The sequence below is a fragment of the Chiloscyllium plagiosum genome, unplaced genomic scaffold, assembly GCF_037043375.1.
Source record: "Chiloscyllium plagiosum isolate Xiang-an unplaced genomic scaffold, Cpla_swu_hap1 HiC_scaffold_25, whole genome shotgun sequence".
Taxonomy (NCBI): Eukaryota; Metazoa; Chordata; class Chondrichthyes; order Orectolobiformes; family Hemiscylliidae; genus Chiloscyllium; species Chiloscyllium plagiosum.
Genome location: NW_028270163.1, coordinates 43355074 through 43378124, shown reverse-complemented (window position 1 = coordinate 43378124; position 23051 = coordinate 43355074). Strand labels below are relative to the sequence as shown.

Below are 23051 nucleotides of genomic sequence, written 5' to 3'. Positions count from 1 at the left end.
CCACCCAAATGCTTTAGGACAATGATGATGCCATTACACCAATGCATATTGTTTCTCCCTTGATGAGGTCAGTGCAGCCCAGGCTAGAGGATTGAGGAACATAGTTAGCTTCCCCCAGGTACAAGGTGTACCATCAACTGCACACATGTGGTACTGAGGAGGCAGTATCACAACACTGCAGAATTCAGCAACAGGATGAAGGTTCTGTTCCATTAATGTCCAAAAGATCTCCATGACCACCTCCTGGAGGTATATGACCACTTCCATGGCAGCTGCCATGACTCCCACATCATGCTGTACTCTCACTTACCTGAAATGTTGAGAATCCAGTTGCACTGCAGGTTGCTAGAGGACAGGGGATACCCATTCTGATGATGGCTAAAAACGCTGTTGTGAAACTCCACTGCTCCCCATCCCCCAACATCCCCCCACCATCCCCCCACCCCTACCCCATCCCCACCCCAACCCTCAACTATTGTGGATCACAGATACAATGCCACCCATGCATTGAACAGAGCAATAGTGGACCAGATTATAGGGCTGCTGAAGATATGGTTCTGTTGCTTGGACCAGTCTGGGAGCCCTCCAGGACAGCCCAGACACAGTATGAGGTATCACCCTGGTGTGCTCTGCTCTGCACAAAGGGAGCAGGCAATGAGGCAACGTCATAGATGCTGAGGAACTGGAGAATGGGAGCAGCCTTCCACATATAGAACATGGAGATTGAGGAGGAGGAAGCTGTCCTTGTGGATGGCAGATAACATTGAATGGATAACAGTTAGCTATGTCCAGTGATATAAACCTGACAGGACCTGATGGGTAGCCACTTCAAGTAGATGAGAGCTTGGTGGAGCAGTCAATCAATGACTGCAAAATAATTAATGGTCATCATTCCAGCATTTCATTTGCATTATGGGAGCAAACTGTAGTCTCCATTCATTTTATCTGTGTTCACTTATGTTGACTAAATAAAAGGTCATCTTTGGAATTGACCAATTGCTTGCCTGTATGTGATGATCCCCTACTGGACAATGACAAGGTGTGAGTCCACAAGGGGAGACAGAGTAGAAGTGACTTAGAGACGTTGATTAGACAGGATGTGACTAAAGAGAGGCAAACGGTGTTGCCTGGTGGTTACACAGGGACCTTTTAAAGATGGCATGGGTGCCAGGGATGATGGTCATTTGGAGGTTAATTGGGTGATTGACAGGTTCTTCCAGGAATGGCGGGTTATAGTATAGGGCTAGAATCAGGTGAGAAGGGCACTGCAGGGTCAGGGTAGTTAGTAAATGAGACGAGTTTGGTAAGATGTGGCAGAAAAACCTGCTTGGCTTTGTGGAGAGACTTGTCCTGAGAAACTCACCAAAACTTGACACTTAGCCAAAAATCATAAAATTCAAAGCATAAAATTCCTAAAATCAAAAGAGGTGAAGAGGTCAGAACAAGAGAAGAAGCCTGAGTTTCATGAAACAATATGGCATGAGACAGCTATTAATATTGATTCTTAATGGCATATAATAGGAATTCTGTACGGCTATTTCTGTGTGTAAATTAGTCCATTTCATCATCTCTCTACATCAATTTTCTCCTTTAAAGACATTATTTAGAAAATTAACCCTGTCTTTTTGACTCTTTTGCCCCAACCAGAAGGCTTTATGCTGAGGAAATAATATGAACCTGTTTCGAGACACCTCCCAGCTGCATCTCCAAGGATGGTACCCGGTAATGGGATGAAGGTACATCAGCTGTCTGCTGAATACCAGGCAGGGCAGGTAATTTAAATTATCAAGGAACCTAACAAGGGTGATGGGGGGTATCATGGTCTCCAACATTTTGATGACTGAAATACTTGAAGAGATTATAAAATTCTCTGAAGGATTAAGACTGCTCACGACTTCTGATAAATTTGTGAATTTGACTCACACAAATCACCCAGGTATTAAAAGCTTCCAGAGTCGGCTTATTAAAGTCTTATTAGTTTGTGGTTCATGGAGAGACTTTAATGATTAATTCCTTCAACTGACACGTTGGTTAAAAACAATGGGCGGCACTTGGCACAGTGGTTAGCACTGCTGCCTCACAGTGCCAGAGACCCGGGTTCAATTCCCGACTCAGGCGACTGACTGTGTGGAGTTTGCACATTCTCCCCGTGTCTGTGTGGGTTTCCTCCGGGTGCTCCGGTTTCCTCCCACAGTCCAAAGATGTGCAGGTCAGGTGAATTGGCCATGCTAAATTGCCCGTAGTGTTAGGTAAGGAGTAAATGTCTGGGTATGGGTGGGTTGCGCTTCGGCGGGTCGGTGTGGACTTGTTGGGCCGAAGGGCCTGTTTCCACACTGTAAGTAATCTAATCTAAAAAAAATGCTGAGGGGTTGAAATAAATGTAAATAGAGGTTTAGATGTCAGTGACCTCACATTTCAGCATGTGCTGCAGAAGCGGTAACGCATTTGACTGCTGGAGGGGACAAACAGTTTTGCTTTTTCCTTGTATCAAAACAGGACAAATTATACAGGAATCAGTAGGAAATTGTTTAGCATCTCAAAATTCCACAGTAATAAGCAGATTTCATTATGTTCCATCCATAACACAGCAAATCACACTACAACATAGCACAGGTAATCATGGTGTAATCACATTGTATCTAGAAGTGAATCAGTGCTGCAGGAGAAATATGGAAGATTGAGGTGAAAATAACTAAAAATTCTGTAGTACCTTACTTCAAGGGGGATTAAATTTTAACCATATTGAATAAAAAAGCTCACATTACCTTCCAGAATACATAATTAATAGAGACAACTGACTAAACTAGAAACTGTGCTAAGACTATGCATCAGTTAAATTCAAACAGGCAGTGGGTGTTCAGGCATTACTTATACCTGCAGAGGTTAAATTACAGTACTCTACTGATCATGCTGTCCTCCTCAGATTTCTGCATGTGTTACATGGGTGGCAGTACCACCAAAGATATTACAAGTTGCTTTTTATTTCCGCAGTATTAACAGACTACTAAGCTGTCTTGTTGATCTGAAGGAAAATATCTGATTCCTCATTAATCTGTCAGAATAAAACAAAGACCAAGTGTCAAAGTATAAAGTATGTTATTTGCAGAGAAAACATAGGCTTTACGCTAGACTGAGTTCTATCATACCTATAAAACAACAGTACAGTTAAACATTAGAAAGTGTGAGCTTTGGCTATAATGGCTGATGACAATGTCAACAGTTTCCACAACAAGAGCCCTATCCCACCCACCCCTCTGCCGCAATTCTTTTATCAGCCACTATATTCTCTGTAAAGTTTAATTTCTTCAGTGATATTCTTTAACAAGAGCTAGTTTTTAATTTTGTCCATTACTGAAGGGTTAAACTTCACAAGAAAGTGGAAAAAGTGAACATTTTCTGGCAAAACTTTTCTGTATCTATTGCCCATAGGCCAAACTGTCACATTTTATAATCTTTAAGATTCTTATCTCTTATCATCACCTCCCCCACTTACCTCCAATCCCAGTAAGCTGTCACTGTTTATCATTTTCTAGAATTGTCCAAAATGTTTCATTATCATTCAGACTTGTCAATCTCCCTTTGTTACCCTTTAAAGTCTCAATTAATTTGCCATTCCTTTTTCATCTTTACGATTGCCATTCTTCATCCTCAGGATCCATTTTTACTCCATTCATCATTCTTTTGATCCATCCACCGTCATTCATCATACTCATGACCTATTTGTTATCTTTCATTATCTTTCAATTCCATTCATCATCCTCAGAACTCACCTCTACCCTTTCATCATCATCAAAACCCCTCAACTAGTTGTCCATACATCCTTGTGGGTGTCAATGTAACTTCCATTTATCTCAGTTTGTCAGAAGTTCCATGGGCAAAAGCATTGTATTTCTTCTGTAAAGTACTTTCTATACTCCTCCGTCTAACCTTTTATCATGTACCCTTTGAGTTGAAATGTTATCAATGGAAATCAAATTTAAGTTCCAAAGTATTTCCAAATTGTCAATTTTGTGGATTTCATGAAGATCAAAATGATCAGCCTGTTTGATCATTCTTAATACTTTTACTTGTGTGTCCTTACCATTGCCCACGCTGTGCTCCTGTGTCAGATCAACAATGTTAGCTTTGCTATTCTGTCATATTTGTATGACAGGAATCATATTAACAAATTAGTCTTAAAGTCTTTTGGAATATTTCTAACAAAGGTATACATTTGGTGTTGTTACAGTCTGGTGTTGCTTAGATATAGACAGGAATTTATTTATCCGTCTTGAAGCTGCAATGATGCTTGCAAATAAGCACTCATCTTTAGCTATTTGTCTTCTTTCACCAGTTCCGAAGAAACGTCACTGGACCCGAAACATTAACTCTGATTTCTCTCCAAAGATGCAGCCAGACCTGTTGAGTTTTACCAGCAATTTCTGTTTTTATTTCACACCAACGTAATGTTCATCATTAGAAAAAGGCACCAAACTGCTCCAGTCTAGAGTTACTTCAATATAGATATCTGCATTTTTGTTTTTAAGAAAAGTCCCACAGAGGTTTAAAATGAGCTGTAAGTATATTTGCAATCGGTTGGCACAAAATGTATTTTAATTGAATTTCACTTCAACACAATCAAAGCTAAACTCAGTCTCCAGTTGAAAACCAGCTGCATAATCCTACACAGCTGTGATATTGCATTAATTGTTCACAAAGGAAAAAAGTAAAGCAGATTTAAAATATCAGCTAACACTGACCAGTCTTTAAACCTATAATTGTACAAGTATTTACTACATTGGAGGTTTTTCACGACAAATTGAGGGCTGCAAAAGAGAGCACCACATTGTTGAGGTTTATTTTTTAAACTTCAGACATGACACAAATTCAAGCACACCATTTCCAGTCAGAATGTCTTTTATTATACCTAGGGGGACAATTAAAATTCAGAATGGGGAAAAGTTTCCCCATGTTTTAGCAAACACTTGAGGGAGCTGTAAGATGGCAGTGACAACAAGTTTAGTAACACTGCTAACTTTCATTTCTGCTCTATTGTGGTATTGCTTTCAATTTTTCTAACTTCATCCGTGAGATAATGGGGGGTAATCCATTTCAAATTGAATTTGTCCTAGTCTGTCTCTATTTGCATTGTAGTTACACAGCAGACTCTCTGTCCTGCAGTAACTGTTTCCCAATATGTTTCATTGTGGTTCAATTCAAAACATGTCAAATTACGTATATTTATGTAATGGCATATAAATCTATTATGTATATGTCCTAATGTAAAACAAAATAATATTCAACATCACTTCATAAAATAGTTACTTTCTACTTCAAGGAAGTCAACTTTATATTATTATAAGCCTCAAGTTAAAGCAACACATTTCGTGCTGCTGAACATAGTGTAAACTCGCCAAAATCTGGTATGAATTGACATTGTCAGCCTTACTCAAAGAAGTAATAAAGACAGATTGATTTGGGAGTTGGTGGGGTGGGGGGAAGAAATGGTTTACATGACCAGAAAAGAATATATGATCCGGCCTCAAATATTTTCACAAAAATCCATATCAGTAAATTATAACTAATTTTGTGACATGCATGATGGTCAAGCTAACAGGATGTCCTATTACGCAAATTTGTGAAAAGCACACATGCATTGAATAAGGATAGGATTATACTGAGGACTCTGTTCAAGTAGCTCGAGCCAGATAATTGAGAACTTCATCTGTGATGGATATTGTATAGGGTAAACATTAGCTATCTCTCAATCAAGAATGGTCAACTCAGGGCCATGAGTTTTTACCATGAGCCTCCATGTGAAAGAACAGGCTGATTTTCGACCTGTATGTTACTGAGAACATATGACAGAATGTCCCGAAAGGTAATGGGATCCAAAATGCAGGATTTGTTTCTTTTTCTTTCCTTCTCTGTCACCAGTCAGCTTCTTCACTCAGATGTTGTGTCTGAAAGCATGATACAGTTTGATGGACAAGTTGTCACCATTTTGAACAGTTAGTATCAATCTCCTCCTGGTCATTCATGTCAATGCTGCCACACTTTGTGGAGAACTTTGCAGTGTCTTTGAAACATTATTTTAATCCTCCATTAGAATACGGGACATTTGAGAACTGAGAAAACAAGATCTGATGGAGAAATGCTTTTCAGTCACCTATATTCATTCCACCAAAGTTGATCTTGCAGGAGCTTGCCAGATTGCTTGTGCAGCTAATTTCAAGAAGGATACTGGCATTTGTTTGATAATCCTTCTTTTGAGTCCAAAGCAAGTGTTGAAGGTATTGCTGATGGAATTTCTCTAGGGCTCTTATTAGTCAATGAGTTCCCTTCAAGCCTCACTGTGGTACAGGAGTGTGTTGATAGCTACAACTTGACAAGCTAGGGTTTTAGTTGACTTGAGGAGGTCTTTCTTGCTAAACAATCACTTCTGGCAGACCTTGGTAGCAGCTTGTGCATAGTATTATATAACAGGGGGACTTGAGGAACTATCATTGTCAAGACAATGATGATGCATAGGTGATAAGATTTCAGTAATGTGTTGGACCACAATGACCAAGACCATTTTGTTGTTGCCGTTTTCTTCTGCCTTTACAGCTGGTGATGTCTCCTTTCATCTGATCAGTCATTGGCCATTGTTTGTTCTGTACTTTGCTCAGCATCTTCTCACAACCTTGGTGCTACAAGTGGCCCTATTAGGAGCAAGAAACTCCCAACAGCATTATTCAAGGGATTATCAAAGCACACAAATCTCTTCAACTCATGCACAACATTCCACAGTGGTTGCAATGGGTGGAGGGTACCGGATGGATCAATATGATTTTTTTTTATCGGCAGTAAGGGTGAGGTGAGGTAGATTAGTGTCATGAGCAAATGACATATCAGCAATTTCCCCTCATTAGTGCTCTAACACAGAATGGGACAAATTGACAACATAATTTTACATCTATTTTATGGTCCACTACGCATTAATTTCAATGGACAAATTATCATGTTCCCAGTGGGTGAACCTATGTTCAAATTCCAAAGATAGTTCTTCTCTTGAAGTACTTTAGTATTAATTGTTGAACATCTGCCGTAAAAGTCAGACCATTGAACTTTTAAACATTGGATTTTATTAAGTGACTCATTTATTTCAGGAATTTTAAAGGCATACTGTTAATTTGAGGAGTTACTTTAACACACTATAGAGAGCAAGTAAAAATTGAAACTGATTCCTGAAGCATTGCCTCACATAGGTGAACTTTTAAAATTCCTTTGACTGAGCAAACACTAATCTTATAAGAGTTTTGGTGGCATTTTATTAATAAATTGGATTTTTTAGATCAACTCCGAACACAAAAATACCCAGTTTTTGTTTATAGTTTCTCATTGAACACTGATAGGAACTGACTTGTGTAAACAACATACAAGAATAATTGTACAGCCCACTTACAAAAAGAAGTTCAGTGCCCACCGAGTTAATAAAAACTAAATTAATATAATTTCTTTCTTTTTTAATTATTAAAGGTCAGGATGTCTCAGACGTTATTTGCCAATGTGGGTTGTCCGGCATCAAAAGTGAGTCAGCCGTCAACATATTTGGTTGACAACCTACTTCTTTCTTAGAGAGTCTACAGCTGTTTCTCGATCAGCTGTTAAAACTTGATCCAAGCTATTTAATGCATTACAAACTAACAGTCCTGATACTGGAATATTTACTTTTTTGTTGTTTTTCACTTTCTTTTACTGGTTTATTCATTTGACAAGTCAAGTGTTGAACCTACAATTATTATAAGAGTGCAAAGTCATTGTCAGCTTCTGCTTGATGTCACTTTTCAGAAAACATGTTTTGAAGGGATTCATATATTCCTGTGCTTACAAAAAAGGCACTTGCATTTCGATTGTGGCAGATCATGTTCTTAGGATGTTCCAAAATTATCGCAATCAATAAATTGCACTCAAAATGTGGTCACTGTTATTGGAAACTCTTATTGCACAGCAACATCCCAAAGAATTGTAAGGCAATGGAAAGAGTTAAACAGCTTTGCACATTTTCCCAATATAAAATGTAACGTGTGTGGTCTGTTGCTCAAGATATTACTTGTGGCTATATACCTCAAAGGAGCTATACACTCTACCAATGTGAATAGGTGGGAGATTAAGCAATATACTTGATGCCTGACATAAGTAACTAAAGTGGTGGAAATTGGATCATTAACTGACAAGATAATTTGTCATAAAATTAAGAATCTGTTCAGTGATAATCTAGCCAAGGAGCCAGTCATGCAATGAGGAAGAAAAGATTAAAAGTAAAGATTGTCTTGCCTGTATCTGTACAATACACTGTCTCATGAAGTTGTAATAAATAGACTATTAATCTTTAATTCTGATTGACCAATTTCACACCTGAACCTTAAGCAGTTTTAATTGAGCTAAAGCACTGTTTTAAATAGCTGTGGAAATGTTCTACCCAACAAACTGACCAGGATCTATACTGTGTCTCAAAATGAATGCAAAAACAACAGTGCTAAAGAATGGATTTGTGTTACAGTGATTGAAACTGAAACACCTCATCTATAGGAAAAACTAGAGATAAAAGGAACTCAACTGAAACGCATTTTGCAAAAAATCTCAAAAAGGGTGCTGAGGACCCCTTTCTGATTCAATAAGATCTTGATAAATTGATATTGGGAGATTGAAGCTCATTTGATCATATGGTCCATCTCCATTTTGCGCCAATAGCCACATGATCCAAACACTTTCCCTTGAAAACCTATGATAAAAAGCTTTTTTTCTGTTAGCTCCAGAAGGTAGAAACATCAAGAAGGCCGGCAGGATGAAAGACACAGCAACTGTCTCAACATTTTCTTTAAGCTTAAACGTTATCTCTGCTACAACTTGGAACACATCACAGAGATAGAGAATTTAAAAATTAAGGGAACATTAAATGTTGCAGCAGATATTCTAGAAAAGGACAGATTACAGTTTGAAAGAGACTGCAGCAGAACAACTAGCTTAACTATAACTCCAACGAAACTTCAAAACCAACATTGAAACATTTAATACTTTTACTTATGAACTTTAACATTTTTTGCAATTCCATCCCTCCCCACCCTATGACTTAATTTGTTTGCTCACGTGCTCATGTGTCTGAAGTTTGAAATTGGTTTTACGTGTTAATAATGGTCATACCTTTAATAATGGTCATGCTTTTAACTGAGTGAGTTTTTAAAAAAAATACCAGAACAACTGCTTTACTTGCTGACTCAGGAGATCTGACCAGTTTGTTCTTCATAGTCGTACACATGGTGGAGTACATTTTGAATTAAGCAATCATATCATTTTAAAAAGATCAAACTTTATCAGGAGTGAAAAAGAAAGCAGCAGTTTATTCATCCCTCCATGCTTGATCGTAACAGTCGACAGTTTGAAACTCTTTTTTAGCATAGGGTAAGAAAGGGGAAAGAAACAAACAATCAATAAAATAGCACAGTGCTTCTTCTTCAAGGAAGAAATTTTCAAAGATTTGTTGGAGTACCCATAGTAGAATTTGAGAGATTAAAGAACAAGCACTCATTTGGTTTGCTATTGCTCTATTTTCAAAATCTCAGGAGGATGAAAGAGTTCACTGTGATGCTTGTACCTATGGACAATAACACTGTGACAATACTAGATAAACAAACTGGGTGACAGAATGACTAGCAGTGGAGCAGGGATACTGCAGGATGTACCAACAAATACACAATGCTGGAGACAGAGCAAATCATAATTGCATATCCATTAGCTTGTTCCATTAAAACCAACTGATTTCAGTTCTTTCTTGAAGCCTGTATATATTAGCACACCTAAAGTTACTTCTCATGTCCACTTTTCACTGGAAGTTACTCCTGAGAATAGCTCTTTTAAGTCTTTGATGTTGTTTACTTTAACAAATCTGCACTTACATAAACTGATTGAAAGCTTTTACACTTGACTGGACTAAACTTATTGAACTCCCGAGACAACAAAACTTAACCAATTGAAGATCTTGTTCCGTAAATTCATGGGATAAAACTGGTTTGAGAACATAACTCAACAGTGTTATGTGCAAAGGCATCTGAAGGTCTCTGACCTGTACCAATCTTAGACTTGGTGTTACTTTAGCAGTGAAAGGCATGGATTCCGTGATCATCCAAGTAGAGTGAATGCTCAGAAAGCAAGTGAGCAACCTTAAGATGTAAACTGATCCAATTTGTGAGTTGGATGCATGCCCCTGCATGCAGAGTGTCCTTGAAACAGCATTGCAATGCTAGTTAATGATGTGTTTCAAAGTGCAGAAGCAAACCGTAAGTGGATTGGAGATGCGCCATGACAAATGCAGAGAGCCTGGCACGTGTCAGATGCCAGTGTCCATGGAGTTGGTATGAGCAGACACAGCCCACAGAGCATTCCCTGAGATATTGTGCCAACATCCAAGAAGGAATTCTGGAGAGCAAGTAACAAGCTGGAGTCACCAGATTCTCACTCAGACTTATCTGTCAGAAATTAAATTTTCCATCCGATGGGTGGTAGGAAACTGCATATTCATAAGGAAAAACAAAGTGGTGATAAGGGTGATAATCATAATTAATCCTCCTACATAGGCCCTTGTCACTTCCTTGTAAAAATTCATCATGAAGTCCAGAATTTGGAAAATATAATTTTTTACTCCCAACATTAAGATGTGCCTTGCTTAATGTCAAATACGATTCTCACATTTCTTGCCATAGTCATTCTGCCCCTTATTCATAGTTCATCCTCACAGTTAGACACCTGCTCAAGGCTACAGCAAAAGACTTGACATTGTAATCTGCCTTACTACATTGTTCCTTAAGCATGTTAAATGCATTTTAGTGAAAATATCTTCCAGAAACACTAAGTTTTGAGTGAATTAAAACATTTACTGGAATGATACCAGAACTGAGAGACTACATCTACTAGAAAAGCACTCACAGGTTAGTCCCTTTACTTTTGTTAAAAGAGGATTGAGGGGTGATCTTTGAAGATCTTTTGAGATAATGTATGGTTTTAATAGAGTGGGCACAATTATAGAATTTACAACTGTGGGGAATAGCAAAACTGGATGCCATTTATATATAATAATCACCAAGAAATCAAGGCGTTATTTTGATGAAACCTTTTTACCCAGAGAGTAGTGAAAATGTAAGGATTTTAGTAAAAGAGTTAAATGAGGAAGAATGAAGGGGTGTTTGATTACAGCATTGAACACTGACATAAATGGGCCTGTGTTATATATTCTCTGTCATTCTATGTGATCAATAGACAGTACCATCTGTGTCCAACTGCATTGAGGTATTGTTTAGAATCTTCACATTGCTGATTATAAATTCACTTAATTGTCAACACATAGAAACCAGCACAACAAGAAGTCCTGTAGATGGATGGCTGCTTTTCTACAATAATAAAAAAAAACAAAGACTTAAATCGCAGGAGTTAAGACTCTGAAACCTGTGATTTTTGAGAAATCAATTAGACTTTGGGCCATTAATTATGAAGGAAAAAAATTGTCTCTCATCCACAAATAATTGGACTTGTGTTTTTTTTTTAAGTATTGTCTAACTGGGCAACCACACAAGTGAGAATGCACAACTCATAACTGAAGGCAAAAGATGTTATCATGGTTATTTCACAAGATAGGGCAAAAGATGCTGTTGTGGTTATTTTTTACTGGGCTGGTCATCCAGAGGCTTGAATTAATAATCCATGGAATGAGAAATCATTCCAAGTCAGTTCGACAATTCAAATTCAGTTTAATAAAAGTGGAGATAAAATAATTTTAGATGGTTATTAAAAAAGCACTGAATCACCAATATCCACCAGGGAAAGAAGCCTACCGTGCTTAATTAGCAGGTTTGTCCTACATGTGACTCCAGCGCCAAGTCAATATTCTTGACTCAAGATTTGGATTCACCGGTGTTGGACTAGGGTGTACAAAGTTAAAAATCACAACACCAGGTTACAGTCCAACAGGTTTATTTGGAAGCATTCGGAGCGTGCTTCTTTATCAGGTGATTGTGATGAACCACCTGATGAAGGAGCGGCCCTCCGAAAGCTAGTGTTTCCAAATAAACCTATTGGACTATAACCTGGTGTTGTGTGATTTTTAACATCTTGACTCAAAATTGCCCAGCTCTTGTAGCAAAATTAATGCTCCAATAATCACATCATCAAATCAACTCAGAACAAATAGTGATGGACAACATTTGATGCCACATTTCAAGAGGGAGTATCAAAAAAATCTAAATAATTAAGTTTGGCTCATAATTTAGCTTGCTCAGTTCAGATATGATGCTGTCTCATTCAAACAATGAATCTTTCACAGTATTACACACACGTGTTTCATTGAGCAAAGCTAGTGAAACACAAAAAGCAGAAGATCTGTGCCATCTGGGCTTAGGATTCATTACCGAAAGCATACAGAGGAAATCTCTCAAATAGTCCCATGTGTGCTGTTATTTTAACTATTTTGAACTTTTATACCCCATAATACATCAGGAACAAAGGAAATGTAAATGCCAATTTCAATAATGGACACACTGAAGCGAGGATTTGCAGAACACTGTGTTTGAACAGACCTTGAAATGCAATGTCGTTTACCAATTTAAACATGAAAATCAAATATAAAAATACATGATCTGAATTGGAACTTGCGTTGCACTAACAGCTTAGGATTTTTATACAATATATTTGCAGGTCGACAGAGGTAAGGTCACTTGCATCAGAAACCTAGCTAAAATTGTTGCTCATCATTAGTGTGCCAATATGAGCCTCCAAAGTGCCACAGTCCAGGATTTGAATGTTAATGTAAACATTTTGTTTTCAATATAAAAATATTTTGCGCCGATATGAAGTCTCGCTTACGCCAGCAATGAACACAAAATTCAGTCTTCCGCCAGGACAAATAGCACAAAATCAAACCCAAAATGTTCAGTGGAAAAATGTATTCTTTAAACAAGCATACTACCAGACTGCTTTGTAAACATTATATTCAGCTTAAAGCTAATAGAACCTCAAGCTAATAGAAACTAGGAAAGGCCAAATGAACTGTTGAACTTAACTATGAACACTGGTCACCTGTACATTAAAGGACTAATTGCTGATTTCCCTATGGGAGGTGTCACATTGCAAATCTGTGAGACTGTGCTGTGGAACTCTCTGAGGAGGAATCACCCTTATTGATAGGTTCACGGTCAATTAATAGCTTAAGCTGCTAGGCTCCAGGAAAAATTATACAAAACATCACACTCGATGGTTACAGGAAAAATGGCATGAAAAGAAGGACTGATAGTATGTGTGCAAAGGGAAAAGCCTGTGTCTTTTTTTCCATTTGTGGTAACTGAACACTTTTAATTAGCTTTTTTTGGAAATGTTATTGAAGCAATAAACAGATTAAAACAGTACTTTCCATAGCTGGTCTCTTACCTACTAACATTTAAGTCAAGCTTTTTCTTTAAATCAATTCACCTACTCTTCATGGCATTCTTCCCAGAACAAGTACAGCCACAGGGTATTTCTATCTGGACTCTAATTTCTGTGCTATCTTCATCAATTAATTGTTGCTTTGCAATGTGGCAACCCTTGGTGTATGTGATCGATTTGTCCTCGAACTTACAAGTGGTATATTACAGACAACAGTTACATTTGTTTAATGGCTTCTCTTTAGGATTTTAGGTTTCAGCCTTTGGTTTATCCTACGATCTAACACATATCTAAGCAAAATCTTTAGCCCCATTCCACAAGGTGTTAATTGCTCCTCGTCAATAACACAGCTGACATAGGGATGAGATTTTCTTTCTGCTTTAGGTCAGAATCTATAATCATTGGATGTTTGCTGAATGTGATCAAAAACCAAAATGTGAATGTCCCAGATCACATTCTCCCTCCCCCCCCACCCATTACTGAAGAAGACAATATGGGCAAAGACCTAACATTGAACTACTTAAGAATTGAATGCAGGTCCAGTACTGGACAGCCATAAAATCCTAATTTTTTTTTTAAATATCAGAAGTGACATGGAAAGGAACTTTAATTTTCTAGACATTTGTAAGGCATGAGAATAATTAAAGTATAGGCATCTAAGTAAAGACCAATCTATCCTGTGGCTAGATCTCTTTAATATGTTCTCATCTTTAACTCCTAGTTTCTATTTTCTACAGATATTTCAAGTGTATAAAATAAATACAAAGGCATGGATTAACAGCAGGAGGTGAATGATAGAGACCAAGCTGAGCATCATTGTACAAAGGAAAGGAGGTGGTCTTAGTGGTGGAATGGATGTAAGGAAGAATATGCAAGTCAAAAGCTAGGTTTTTATACTAACAAATGCCAATTAATATGACAACCAGGATCACGGAGTACAATCTCTGAACATATAAACTTAAACATCAGGGACAAGACGATGATACCAGTCACCCTCCATTATCCCTGCTTCCAAACTGTTATAATACCGAAGGCACCCCATGCCTCAGTACATTAACATTATAAACTTTATCATACCTCAAAATCACTTTCCATCTACTTCATGAATCTTTTCCAGTCATGAGCCTCCACATGTACCTTCTCCTCTGACACTGTTTGCTCCATATTCCTCCATTCAACTAACAACCAGCAGGTTTCTAGTCATTATTTGATGGAACTCTCACCTTCAATGATTTTAACTTGTCTTGGACTTTCTTACATTTATCTGGAAGTGCAAGTTAATGTTATCAAATGAATATCACAAACATTAATTCTATAAATATTTTTCTTTTAGAGGAAACTAGATTCTCAGTTCAGGTTAGACATTTGTTTATATGTTGTTATTTCTAATTGTTTGTGCTGAATCACCTACTTATAAATCAATTTTGTACAGTCACTGCCACTGCTTTGAGTTTTGAATCTTATTAACCTGGAATCTTGTGCTTACGCTTAAATGTGTGTCTTCTTTCTCCTAATTGTAGAATCATAGATCCAGTTTCCTTTTGTAGATCCATCAATCTGTTATTGGGATAAAGAAATCAGAATTAATAACATAAGCCCACTCACAAATGCAGATTCTGATCTAAACGAGGCAAAAATAAAAACATCTTTATCGACCTTTCCACTTAAAGCATTCTTTCATGATTGAGAGTTGGAATGTTATGAAAGCTAAGCTCCATTATGCTCCAAAATATAACTTACCCAAACATAATATGGTATTATATAGATTTAAGAAAATGTGTAAGAATATGGAGAAAAAGCAGGAGACTGACATTAGGTAATGATGCTTATTTAATGAACCAATGCAGACACAATGGGCCAAATAGTTTCCTTTTGCATTGTAACACTATTGTAATAATTAAACATTACTAAACCTAGAGGTACAATAAGCAAAGTATGGAGAATCTCTACTGGTTGTGAATAACACAACCACTATTGAACAACAATTCAACAAATTATTGATTTTAACACTTATAACACTTATAACTTTAATTATATGTAGAGAAACAAAGCAACAAGTCAATAAGAATTATATACTGGTGGTTACAAAAATGATGACTAGAGATTGGGCTAACACAGGCTAAGTGTTCTCCACTGAGTTAAGCAAGGCTGATCTGATCATCTGCTATTGAAGCGTTAATTAGAAATACATGACATTAGAAAGATATTTGCTTGTTAAGTAGATTCTTGAAAAAAAATCATTGACAAGATTTTTTCATTTTATGCTTTCCAAAACGTCTTTTCTGTTCATAAAAATAAAGTGGAAATATTTAAAGCTAGAACACTTAGAAGAGCGACTCTTGAAAAATGGTTAAGAGAAACAGAAGAATAGAAGTGAGACAGACATTGATAATTATTGTTAAGAAATCAACACTGAGAAGCTCCTGGGAGATTGATAAGAAGCAGACGTTGACTCCTATTTTCAAAAGAGTGGCAAAACAAGACTCAGGTAAATGTGGATTGATTTGTTTACTACCAATATTTCACAACAAGATGGAATTGATTATTATGGACAGCTTTAATGAGTAACTACATGATAATAATCAGAATCATAGAATCCCAACAGTGGAATTAGAAACCATTCAGACAATTAAGTCTGCACTAACCCTTTGAAGAGCATCCCACCTTATACCCGTAACCCCCACATTAACCATAATTAACTCGCCTAGCCTGTAAACCACAGGGCGATTTGGCACAGCCAAACCAGTCAACCTGTGCATTTTTGAGAGGAAACCAGAGCACCTGGAGGAAATTCACACAGACACAGGGAGAATATGCAAACTCCCCACAGTCACAAAGGTTGAAATCGAGCAGTGCTGCCTCGTGGTGTAACTAGGGAAACTAAATATCAACAAAGAAAGACAAAATCTCAACTGATCAACTTCTTTTATATTTTCTTTTTAAGAAGCAATAACCTGACAAGGCTGGGATGAGTTCTATAACATAATGTACCTTGACTTCTAGAAAACCAGTTGACAAGTAAGATATTACTTTTGCCATATATCTGTGGTTGGGGAAGACTGCTGCCGTCAAATCTTCTTTCCATACTGAGTCCAAGGGGTTTTGGTGAAGAGTGGTGGGGGCTGAACCACTTGTGAGTATTAAGAAGAAGAAGCACTTGTGGTAACAAGATGTCGTTTATTGAATAATAACAAAAGTTACAATTTACATTAGTTAGCAATACTTATGAAAATTATCAGGAGCCAGACATGACACATCTGACTATTTCAGGATCTCAAGCTCTCATTCTCCACCTGAGGCTATGTGTCATCATCAGATTGGGTGAAGACTAACAGAGTCTCCAATATTAAACATTTCAGAATCATGCTTCATATAACAACATTTAGCCTTAGAAACAATGAAAATTTGGGGTAAAACCAAGGAATAGATAAGAAATTGGGTAAAGGACAAAAATGAGGAAAACTTATTAGGAGAGTTAAGTCAGGGTGGGACCACATGCTATGTGGAGTATCCCAGGGATTGGAAATTAAACCTTACAAATTGGTAAAAAACACATTTAATGAGAAAGAAACCCTCAAACTTATAATCAAATCTGTTCAGATGTTTCAAGAATTTTGTAATAAGTTTGATAAAGTATATATAACTAAACAGACCAATAAAATTCAGTGTAGTCAAGCATGAAGTATTGAAAGTATCTGAATGTGATGTTGAAAGATATTGAAAGAGCTTTGTAGATTCAATGGTCCATACCTCCAATCACTGTAATCAATAATTATTGTAGCAAATACAGTCAAAATAAAGTACATAGGAACATAAGTACATTAATAGGCCATTCAGACCCTCAAGCCCGTTCTGCTATTTAATGAGATCATGGCTGATCTGTGGCCCAACTCCATATACCTGCTGTTGGTCCATATCTTTCAAACCTTTGCTTTCCAAAATAAAATCTCTCACAGGTTTAGAAGGAACAACTGATCCAGCATCCACTGCAGTTTGTGGAAGAGAGTTCCAAACACCTACCACCCTTCATGTGTAGAAGTGCTGTCTAACAATCCTCTTGAATGGTTTGGCTTTAACTTGTAGACTATGGCTCCTCGTTCTAGAATCCCCAACCAGTGAAAATACACAATGGACTACAATGGACACAATACAAGGAATGGACTGCTGACAAAATAATGGAAGTCACCGCTTGAAATAATTTAGGATGCAGCTGGACCCATGATAATGATGGGAAGGGATAAGCGCTTTAAGAAGGAGTTAGTCACAAATAACCAAACCATCTTCATTATATCGATTTGATGGTCTTGTATTCTCATAACGCTTTTTAAATTTGATTTCAGAAATGGTTCAAAGTGATATTGTAGTTAAGAGATGTATTAGTGTCATAGAGTCATACAGCACTGAACAGACTCCTCTGACATAGTCCCATTTGCCAGCATTTGGCCCATATCCCTCTAAATTGAAAAGTGTTGTGCTGGAAAAGCACAGCAGGTCAGGGAGCATCTGAGGAGCAAGACAGTCAACATTTCAGGTATTAGCCCTTCTGATGAAGGGCCTATGCCTGAAACATCGACTCTCCTAGTCCTCAGATGCTGACTGGCCTGCTGTGCTTTTCCAGCTCCACACTTTTTGACTCTGATCTCCAGCATCTTTAGTTCTCACTTTCTCCCATATCCCTCTAAACCCTTCTTATTTACATACCTATCCAAATGCCTCTTAAATGTTATAATACTTTGTATAACATTTGACAGCATGGCAATTGCTTATCCTGAAATAGTTGTTTTTTCCACTTGATGTTTTATCAGCTATAGACTAGCCAGTAGAAGGAGGTGTCCAGATCTATTTTAATAGAATTTTTATTTTAGGGATTGTCGATATTCTGGAACTCACATTTTAGTACAGAGATTCCTGAGCAGCGTCAGAAAAAAAAGTGCTGAGGAAACAACACCTTTTAAAATTCATCAGGAAATTCATTTATTGGGGGTGGAGTAGATTACCTCTATTATATTAGCGATGGAACAGCATGACATCTCTTGAGGTGGTCTGTGTCCACAACCAGTGATTCTGTCTCCTTTGCACACTCAGAAGCAGTGTCGGTATTCTAAGGAAGTTCTGTATGCTATCATGTGAAAATAAAACAAAGAATTGCCAGAGCCGCTGAGTTTCTCCAGCAATTTCTGCCTTTGTTTCATGCTATCATGTGATTTCTGTACTAATGACACATGCAGAGAACAACCGCACAAAATGATGCTGCCACAGGGAAGATAAAGTTGCACTGATACAGAAGACTAAGGTCAAAACTGTGCAACTCATATTGTGCTGAAACATTCCACAATGGGCCAGGTATTCAATGTGTCTTCTCACACATTCATTTTGTATATGCTGTTACCATCAATAAAAAAAATTAAAATATCATGGAACAATATTTTGAGAAATATGAAAAGTTACAATAATAAATGCTTTCTGCTCTGTGGTTGAATCTTTCTGGATTTTCTGCAAAAAAAAGCAACAAAGACAACGTATGAATCAGAGATTTCATTCTAATCTTTATTTATAATAAGTTTCGGGAAAATGTCTCCAACCAGGTCTCACAGAATCCATACGGCATGGAAAGTCTGTTCCATAGGGGCAACTTGCAAAATAAATCATGAGCTCTAAGGGGTATTTATTGAAAATAAACCATTGCTTCTAAAGCAGGATGGAAATTATCCATCAATTACTGCAGGGTTTACATTTAATTTATTTTTTTGGAAGTTTAAACTGCTCTCCAGGATTTGTTTAATAAAAATCAGAAGGAGATATGAGGTCATTCATTATTAAATTTTAATGACGTGTAAATAATTATATTTACGGTTTTTCCATAACTTCGGGAACTCAATGTTTTAGCACACATAACAGTTGAGGTGTGAAATATAGTCTCAGCCCTGACATTGTTAATCCATTTGTGTGCCCGTTTATGTATAAAATGAAACAGGAAAACACCTCACATAAAATTGTTCAGCAAAAGGAACAAATATAAGAGGAAAAAAAACATATTTCTCGGCCCAGGGCTTCTTTTCCTACACAGTGCGTTTGAAAGAAATTTTAAAAACAAATAGAAAGTGCCAGCCATTCTTTATCTTACCTGGAATAGGATACACTAAATTCCATTGGCTATGCCCAGGCGCCAATGATAGAATATGAAAAATGGCACCAGCAGCTCAATAAAGTGATTACTGGAAACTTCAAAGCTATAAAAACTAAACGGTAAAGGATGTATGTAATACATTATGCGATTTAAGGCTGAAGGGAGCTAAAAGCAGGGAAGGGGAAATAGAGAAAATTGAAAGGCCCTGCTGTATGCGTGCCAGAAATTCAGTACCAGATAAGGCCTGGGGTTGCTAGGGCAACCAAAGTCTGCAGGAGCCAGCATCTTGCTAGCAAACCACAAGATCAACAAATGGGTGTGCAAATATGCTGATATTTGGGGAAATTAATGAATATGGTTTACAAGGATAATAAAAACATTTTTATCCTGTTTCGTAATGAGTAATATGAAAATGAACTGATTGATGGCTGGTTTCTTTCGGAATTTTTATTTCTTGGAAGGAGTAAGCTGAAGGTCCAGCTTTAAATTTAAAAGAGAAATAAGAAATATTTGGCTTGAGCACGTTAGAGTCTAAAATCGTTAACTCTCTCAGAATGATATTGCATTTTGACTTGTGAAGCTGCCTCTGAATCAGATTGCTCCCTTATCAACAAGTTGCATCTGTAGCAGAAGAATGTCCTTTATGTAATCAAAAAATGTGGACTGGCCAAAAGAGATATTACTAAGAGTGCTTAAGACATTGGTCAAAGAGATTGGCCTTGAGAGAGCTAAAAATTCACAATTATATTTCCTATCTGTTATCATTCTCATTGAACGCACAAGCTATAAGACTAAACTAATCAATGAAAGCATCCTTCTTCTTTAAAGCAAGCCTAATTTCCCATGTCTTCCTGGATGTACAATGACTAGCAGTTCACTGGATATAGAAGTCAAATTTGATTTGGCAATTCCCTCTACAGCACAAATGCAGGTTAAAGAGCAGACATTTAAAGAGAATGAATACAGATTATTAACTTACCGAAATCTCACTGGTACAATTGTTAATATTGATCTCACCTCTGGAAAAAGCATGTCTGCCAGGAACAACAGAGTGAGATCGGGCTAACTGTTTATCCAAAGCTCCGATTAACTGAAGATTTGAAAACATTCCAATTTGTACTCTATGTATTATGAATATGCTTTAAGAGTAGGGTAGGGTGGGGTTGCCCTTTAAGAGCTATTTTTGGAAGCATTTTAATTTCTGTTGCCAATTTTTGCGCACCCTTATGTACCCAGAAATCAGTGCTGTCTTTGTCCTTGCCTGCCGATTACATAAGGACAGAACATTAGGTGTTTTCTTCTATGTCTTTTCTCTTCTTGGTGTAAAGCAATTCCACCCTCAGGAACCTGAAACAACTATTGGGAAAGTTAAAGGGAAACAATGTGGTATAGCTGGAATTCAATGACATCAGAATAGTGAAATCTGCATTTTATTTGACTGGTCTCTGTACAGAAACACGTGACAAGTTCATCACCTGTATTTAAGATAGCTAGAGATAAGAAATAAAGAAGAGGGTAAGTCATTTAGCTGCTTAAGATGGTTTCACATTGAATTTGATCATGGCTAGTCTGCCGCAGGTCTCTAACATTTTTATTTTGTAACTTTAACACCCTCAACTTACAGAAGTCTAGCTTTTTTCAGATTTGTGATTTGCAATTATCCAAGGTTTAACAGCTCTTAAAGGGAAAAAGCCAACCAGCTCACGTGCTTATTTTATAATTTTCTTCTGGCAAATTTCCATAGATTCACTTGCCCAGTATTTTGTTGTCAAATCAGTCTGCATAGGGTTAATGAAATAACTGCATAGAGGCCAGTATCCTTTCACCAAGTCATCCTGTATTTATAGGTGCACAGTACACTGGCTGTAGCCAGCCAGCTTAGAGTCAATCTCTCAAGTGAGGAGATTGTGAATCCCTTGTTTTTTTTTATTTTAAACAGTATACAGTTTACAAACAATTAACATTCAAAGCTGTATACAGGGAATGAGCAATTTACAAGGGAGAGGGGCAGCAAAGCCAAAGCCTAAACCCACCGTTCAACCAGTTTCCAGGGAAATGAGGACAAACCTCAAATCCCACCTTCAGTCATCACAAAGGTAGCAGTGACAAATACATACTCGACAGTGCAATGATTTAAGAAACAGTGCATAGAATACAGACTGCCTCACCCACCCCCAGGGACCCACCCATCCCTCCAACCTTCCAGCCACTCTAAGGCAGCCTACCCCATGCCCCTTCTGGCTCTTGGTCTGACCTGACACAGCTTCCAGCCGCACAGCCCATCCTGCTTCCCACCTCCCCCCTCCTCCCCCCGCAACCAGGAGAACAGCAGTCAGGACGGTCTACCAACTTTCTGGCTTCCCTAACCATCCTTTGTGCCTTCTAGGACAGCTCGTCCTGGTATCTGCCTGGGGTGAAAGTGCTGAAGATGGCCTACCCACCTTCCAGCTCTCAGTCTTCCCCTATGTACCATCTGGCTCTCACCTATCCTGATGTGCCACCCGACCTGTGGACTGCCCCGACACACCTTCTGGCCACCTCTAGGCCAGCTCATCCCCTTCCCGGGGATGACAGTGCACAGGGCAGCTCACAAGCTTTCCGGATCTCAGCCTGCACCTATGCACCTTCTGGCTCTCGGCCACTCTGACATACTTTCCAGCCACCTCAGGGAGAGCCCATCCCGATTACCCTTTCTCAGGATGAAAATGGTCTACCCACCTTCCGGCTCTCGGGGCAGTCTACCCAACTTCAGGTTCACAGGACGGCCTACCCACCCTCTGGCTCTTGGGATGACAGCTTTCAGGACGACCTATGACCCATCCAGCTCACAGTTAGGTCTGCCAGACCCAGGGACACACGAAACAGTGCAGGTAATAAACCCAGCAAGCAACAAGACAGAGTTAATTATCAACAGTGTCCCTCTGGTACAGAGTTCATTACTATAAACCATTCTCTTCAAAATGTAGAGTCCATTGCCAAAAACAGAGTCCACAACCGAGGGCAGAGTCCACTCCTCAAGGCAGCAAATGCACATCCCACAGCACATACGTGTTCGGTCTCCAGAGAGTCCTGGCTCATCCACAGAGAACCAGGCCCACTCACAGGAACACAGTACATTGTAAAGGTGTAGGGGTTTGTTCACTCCCAAAGGCAGGGTCTACTCCTAAACTCCAGGATGCAGCAAATGCTCACCTCCCAGCCTACACACAGGTGTTCAGTCTTTACAGAGGCCTGGTCCACTGACAAAGGCTAGGCTTACCCACAGGAACAGGTCATCTGGAAAGGTGTATTTTCTCACAGAGGCTCAGTCCAAATGTTAAAAAAAGTGAAAACACTTTCAAAAAACAAATAAAACCAGAATGCAAGGGCTAAGCCCTGCCACAAAATCAACATTGTCCTTTTCTCAAAGTAAAAGAAAAAAGAGGAACTCACAGGCTGTGACCAGCCAGTGAAACAACAGTTCCCTGATGACAGCTGAATTACATCTGAAACA

The 23051-nt window shown here is 38.2% G+C and overlaps 1 long non-coding RNA gene across 1 annotated transcript in view; it reads right to left on the bottom strand.

The window, feature by feature from the left end:
• The window catches only part of LOC122561930 (uncharacterized), a 259730-nt gene extending 237337 nt beyond the window's left edge, over positions 1–22393 (bottom strand). Inside the window, exons 1-3 of the long non-coding RNA XR_015761466.1 lie at positions 22277–22393; positions 18429–18550; positions 14918–14988 (exon numbers count right to left, since the gene is read on the bottom strand). This is a non-coding gene — a long non-coding RNA (uncharacterized LOC122561930). The remainder of the gene's footprint in view (positions 1–14917; positions 14989–18428; positions 18551–22276) is intronic.
• Positions 22394–23051: the final 658 nt, after the last annotated feature.